Source organism: Eschrichtius robustus, chromosome 1, assembly GCF_028021215.1.
Source record: "Eschrichtius robustus isolate mEscRob2 chromosome 1, mEscRob2.pri, whole genome shotgun sequence".
In the NCBI taxonomy this organism is placed as follows: Eukaryota; Metazoa; Chordata; class Mammalia; order Artiodactyla; family Eschrichtiidae; genus Eschrichtius; species Eschrichtius robustus.
In genome coordinates, this window is record NC_090824.1 from 172,853,466 (window position 1) to 172,859,465 (window position 6,000).

A 6,000-nucleotide genomic window follows, 5' to 3' on the forward strand; every position below is an offset into this window, starting at 1 on the left:
CCACATTCTTTCTGCCCATTCGTTCCTGTTGTATTTGTGTAGCCCACAGACCATGTGCACAGATTTCCATTTGCATAAACCTGTCAGGGAAATAGTATTTTCCCGTCTTTACAGGTGAACAGACTGAGGCAGAGTTGTGAGTAACCTGCACTAGATCTCATGGCTACGAGGGGGCAGCGTGAAATGTAGCCCAGACGCTGTGGCTCGGCTTTAACGGTCCAGGAGTCTGCTCTCCCGCTGGTCTCATGCTCGCCGCCTGCCGTCAGCACTGCAATGGAGGACCGGGTGGCCGCCCCTGGTCTGGAAACCCCCGCTCGCGAGGGACCACTTGGATGTGCCAGGTGGGTGGGGGCGTCAGAGAGGTGTTTCAGGAAATCACCTTGGGAAAGGTGAAGGGTACAGAAAAAGGGAGGCGTTTTGAAAACTTTGGGAAATGAAAAAATTGGGGGACTGATCTTGGAAATGACCTTGGAAATGAGCTGTTGGAAGTGAAAGATATATTTCTGTTTCCCTTTAGGACAGAGATATTGAGTCTTCTTACTGTTCAGACTGTTTAGTAAAAACAAGGGAAACGTGTCCTGTGGAAGCAGAAATAAGTCTTTGTATGTTTTCCTTTAGGAAGCCTGGCATCCAGCTTCTCTCCCCTGTCCTCATTCAGGGCAACCTCAGCCCTACTTGGAGGGTAACTCAAAGTTCGCCAGCAGTATGCTGGTGGGCATTCTTGTGCAAGGCAGCTGGGAAAAACTCATCAGTCTTCTGATTTCTGACCGTAAACTGCTATTTGTAAAGTTGTCTCTTTGTAAGAGTAGTAACATGAAAAGAAAACAAAATCCTCCAAAGTTTATAAAATTGTTTTTAAAATTTAAAGCAACAAATGAAATCTTAATTGCTTAAAGTTAGCATTCTTAGTGCGGATTCAATATGTATATACGTACGTATCCATCATCCATCCATCCATCGATCCAAACATCTGTCTCTTTATCCATCCATCCATCTGTCTATCATCTATTTGTCTATCCCCCCCCCACTATACATCTATTCATCCATGTATCCATCTTTCAAATTCTCCTCTAAAATGACATTAGGTTCTGAGACTCTCTCCCTTGCTTTCTCTCTTTGGCCACAGAGATTTCATCAATCTCCCCAGACTACGTCGGGATGAAAGGGTTTCTGTGGGATGGTACCCAATTATATTCTTTCAGGTACTCTGAGCATCCACCTCTACCTCTCAGTAACCTGGACAGAATCCAGGCTTTTCTCAGAGAACTGCGATCTCCTAGGCTACACCTAAGACAGAGGCAGGAGGCTTCCCTGTTTGCTGACCCTGAGACTGTCAGGCATTTCTATCACCACCCTCTCCCACATGGCTTCACCCCAAGGTGCTGAGACACTGGGGCCCATCTAGATGCCCCCCAAGCATCTAAGTTCGTATGATACCCCTAGCGTCTCCTTTCTGCCTGATGATCAAACTCCCACTTTGCAGCAGCGGGGAAACAACCCTTCCTCCTGCTCAGATTCTCGTCAACTATGTCGAGTCTATGCCCTGAATCCTCTCGTTTTACTACTGGTATACTTTGCAAAGCTGTTTTTAATTTGAAGATTAAAAACTCCTTCTCAACAGAGGCTGGTTCTTAGGAATCAAAAGTGCTTTGACTTTCAAACGATTGTTCAGCTTTCGTTTTTTAAAGTGTCTAATTAGGAGCTCAAAAATCAAGAGGTTAAGATTGGTTACGTTCCCTTTCCTGAGGCAGGAAAGCTTAGTTTCCTAATGGAGAATTAATAGAGGAGAGGATGCAGGATCTAAAATGTGGGTAGGAGGAAACCTATGTTGGGTTGTTTTTTCAAGATTCTATCCCACAATTGTGTATGAGGCAGAAATGCCCTGTCCTACCCCCCCACCCAGCTGCACTCCCGTCTCACTCACATGCATTAAAGAGCCGGAAAACCTTGTTGTTTGTCCATCCTGTATGTAATAAACAACAACAAGTTCCTACTGTACAGCACAGGGAACTGTCTTTAATATCCTGTGATAAACTATAACGGAAAAGAATATAAAAAAAGAATGTCTGTATGTGTATAACTGAGTCACTTTGCTGCACAGCAGAGATGGGCACAACATTGGAAATCAACTCTACTTCAATAAAAAAATTAAATTAAAAAAAAAGAGGAGGAACACTTCTTCTATGAAACAAGTTTGTCCTTGGTCCCATCCCCTTTGCTCCATCCCTCAGTGCTCTGCTTTTGGTGTTTCCTTCTCATTTGCACACTGTTCTTCTCTATTGAATCATTTCTATTAGTATATATGTGACTTAAAATATCCCTTGCTAAAACACAAAACACAGGAATTCCTGCCAGCTCTCCCTGAATACCAGAGTCACGTACACAGCCCTCTTGATGTTCCCATTTAGTGACTCAGTAACCGCTCAAAGGGAACATGTCTATACCCGAGTTCCTGGTCTTTCCCTCCAAGCCAGACTCTCCTTGCACTTCCTCCAGTCAGACCATGGCAGCTCTGATTTCCTAGGTAAGTAGGCTAGGAGCCCCTGGTCTCCCCCACGTTTAGTCCATCAGGGGGTCCTGCAGGGGCACTTCCCGCCCTTTCTTGTTACACGTGCAGGGGCCAAGCCACCACCGTCATTTCACCAACCCTGTGCCTTATTTCAGGTCCACTTGCTGGAACCCTCACCTCCACCCCCTGCAGTCTGCTCTCTACTCGGCGGCCAGATGATCTGTAAGGCTGTAGAATCCACCACGTCCCCCCAAAGTCCCCATGGGTACCCATCCTTCTCAGAGTAAAAGCCCACCCGCTACGGTACAGACCCTCCACCGTCTGGGCCCCTTTCTCCTCTCTGAACTCATCTCTTGCCCCTGCCCCCACCAAATCCAGCCACAGTGCCCCCACCCCCGCCCCTGCCTGCCGTTCCTCAAGATGGGTATCAAGATGCATCAAGATGCATCCTGATCTCTGCACTTTCACTTATAACTTTCTACCTGGGATCACACAGCTAACTCTTCAACAGCCTCCAGTCTGGACTCCAAAGTTGCCTTATCTGCCTGCCTCCGTCTGGAAAATACCAACCTTCCCTCCATGATGTTTGGTTTACCCTCTGCCTTATTCTTCACTGTTACCACTCACCACCTTCTACCACGCTGTCTTTTTACTTGTTTATACTTCTTTTGTCTCCCCCTCCAAAGAGAATGCAAGCTTGGTGTGTGCAGAGAAAATATATTTGAATTTCCTCAACTTAGGAGCGTTTTGCTTAATATTTTAGAACAGGGTCCCATATTCACCAAACATTTTTGTGTTATTGATAACTATACTAAAGGGATAAGGGCTTACTTAAATGAACAAATTATCTTCACTGTGTTACTATAAAGTCAAAGAGAGTGTTAATTTGTTTTCAATACTATGGATAGCATCTTCAATTGAACGTTAACTGAAAAACACACGTCCTTGGCTCATACATTTTATTTTTTACTATTATTTTTTTTAATAAATTTATTTATTTATTTATGGTTGTGTTGGGTCTTCGTTTCTGTGCAAGGGCTTTCTCCAGTTGCGGCGAGCGGGGGCCACTGTTCATCGCGGTGCACAGGCCTCTCACCGTTGCGGCCTCTCCCGCTGCGGAGCACAGGCTCCAGACGTGCAGGCTCAGTAGTTGTGGCTCACAGGCTTAGTTGCTCCGCGGCCTGTGAGATCTTCCCAGACCAGGGCTAGAACCTGTGTCCCCTGCATTGGTAGGCAGATTCTTAACCACTGCGCCACCAGGGAAGCCCGGGTCATACATTTTAGAAACACATGCCCTTTATAGCATGCTATTTTTATTTATTTATTTATTTTATTTATTTATTTTTGGCTGCATTGGGTCTTCGTTGCTGCACGTGGGCTTTCTCTAGTTGCGGCGAGCAGGGGCTACTCTTCGTTGCGGTGCGCAGGCTTCTCATTGCGGTGCCTTCTCTTGTTGCGGAGCATGGGCTCTAGGTGCATGGGCTTCAGTAGTTGTGGCATGCAGGCTCAGTAGTTGTGGCTCGTGGGCTCTAGAGTGCAGGCTTAGTAGTTGTGGCACACAGGCTTAGTTGCTCCTCGGCATGTGGGATCTTCCCGGACCAGGGATCGAACCCATGTCCCCTGCATCGGCAGGCGGATTCTTAACCACTGCACCACCAGGGAAGTCCCTTAACTGATTTCTTAAATCCACATTTTCTACAAATGAACTCTTCGGATTCCATTGTAATTGAAACACATTTCAGTGTATCTGCAGTTTTGTGCATTTAATTCACAGCATAACTTTTATATTAAGACACACACAAAAAAATCAACTTTTGAAACATCTCCTTTTAAGGTCACATAACCTAGCCAGGACAACAACATTCAGGTTTCAAACAATGGGAAGGGATTTATCTCGATGGCTGACAATGCAGTTTCAAGAGAACACTTAAAGGAACTAGACAGCAGCTGTGAAATCTTGGAATTTCTCCCCTCTCCTCTATGACACCTTGATAAGGCAATTACAGCATAATTACCTTAACAAGTGGCATTACAGGAAATTATTGTCATTCTCCTGTTAAAATAACACATAATCATCGGCAAGTGAATTCTAGAATCCCCAATCAGCATCTCATTACCTGCCGTTGGCTCTGAAGCAAGCACAATTGGTGGGCAATAACTGACAAGGTATTTGAAGGGGAAAAACACGAAAGCGGACAGTTTGGAAAATCAACCAAGTTAACCCCCAATGATCAAATTTTCAGTTAAATGGCAACATTTACTGGTTGTTCGAAACCCTGGCAAACCTGGCACCCTCTTTGTTTTCAGTAAATATGTTTGCTTTCCTGTCCTGCCATCTTGATGTTTCGTAAGACAGTTACGCTCTTCCACGAAGCAGCCAATTGTGACCCTATGTTCTAGAAATGATACCATTCTCAATTGCATGTCACTTCAATAAAAACATTTAAACCATTCACTTCTTGATACAATAATTTGCTTCCAAATGCAGTTCTATTTTCACAACAGTAGACACTACTTAAAAATAAATCTTTATAAGCCAGCCCATGTCCCTTAAAGCCTAAATTTTTATCAAGGATCTTGATGCAACGTGATTGACAGAAAGGCATGGAGAGACACCATCACAAGAGTTAGTTTCTTTAGTCCCAAGGAATACGATGATTTACAGAGATGACCAGCGTGCTCCCAAAGGGAGGAGTAGCTTCTCAGTATTCAGTTCCCTCAGTACTCCTGAGGAATATCACCTGTGTGCAGTGAAGATTTTGCCTGTATTTGTCACTGCCTTTGCCAATATCTTAGGGTTGTTCACGTATTCGTGGCCACCGGATGCTCTGACTCCTGATGACTTTGGCTACATTCTTGCCAATTTGTAAGGGGTAAATAACATGTACTGAATATTTACTGCAAAGCCAGATGAAATTAAGGTTTACCTTCCCATGACATTTCACAGCAAGTCTAGACTTGAAGCCTGCCTGAGGTCCACGTTTCCAAAGAATGTGAACAAAATAAACATTTTAACTTATTATTCCATATATTGAGAAAGAGGAACAAATGACACATAAATACAGGAAAAAAATAGAGATACTCTTTCAACCATAGCAAGTAGTTCCCTTCACTGTGTGTGCATTTCTTCCAGGCCAGCTATGATAAGATAAAAATAAAATGAGAAAAACAATTTATGACATTGTGTTTTAAATAAGCCCTTCTTCTATTTTTTTAATGGAGATCTTGGAATGACCCCACTAGTTTAAATTAATAAAGTGTTTGAAAGGCTGAGTGGCTATGCCACAGAGGCTGTTTGAGGCATCCACCATGGAAAAAAAAAATGTTGCGTTTATATAATTTACTATCATAAGTAATAAGAGCAAAGAACGATGATAGAATGCTTAGCTTGGTGAACTGTCAGAGCAGTTTCTAAAGAATCACATGATGGAGAGAAATTACAGCGTCCACCCTGGGGATCTTGACTAGGGAGATGGTGGGATGCCATGTCT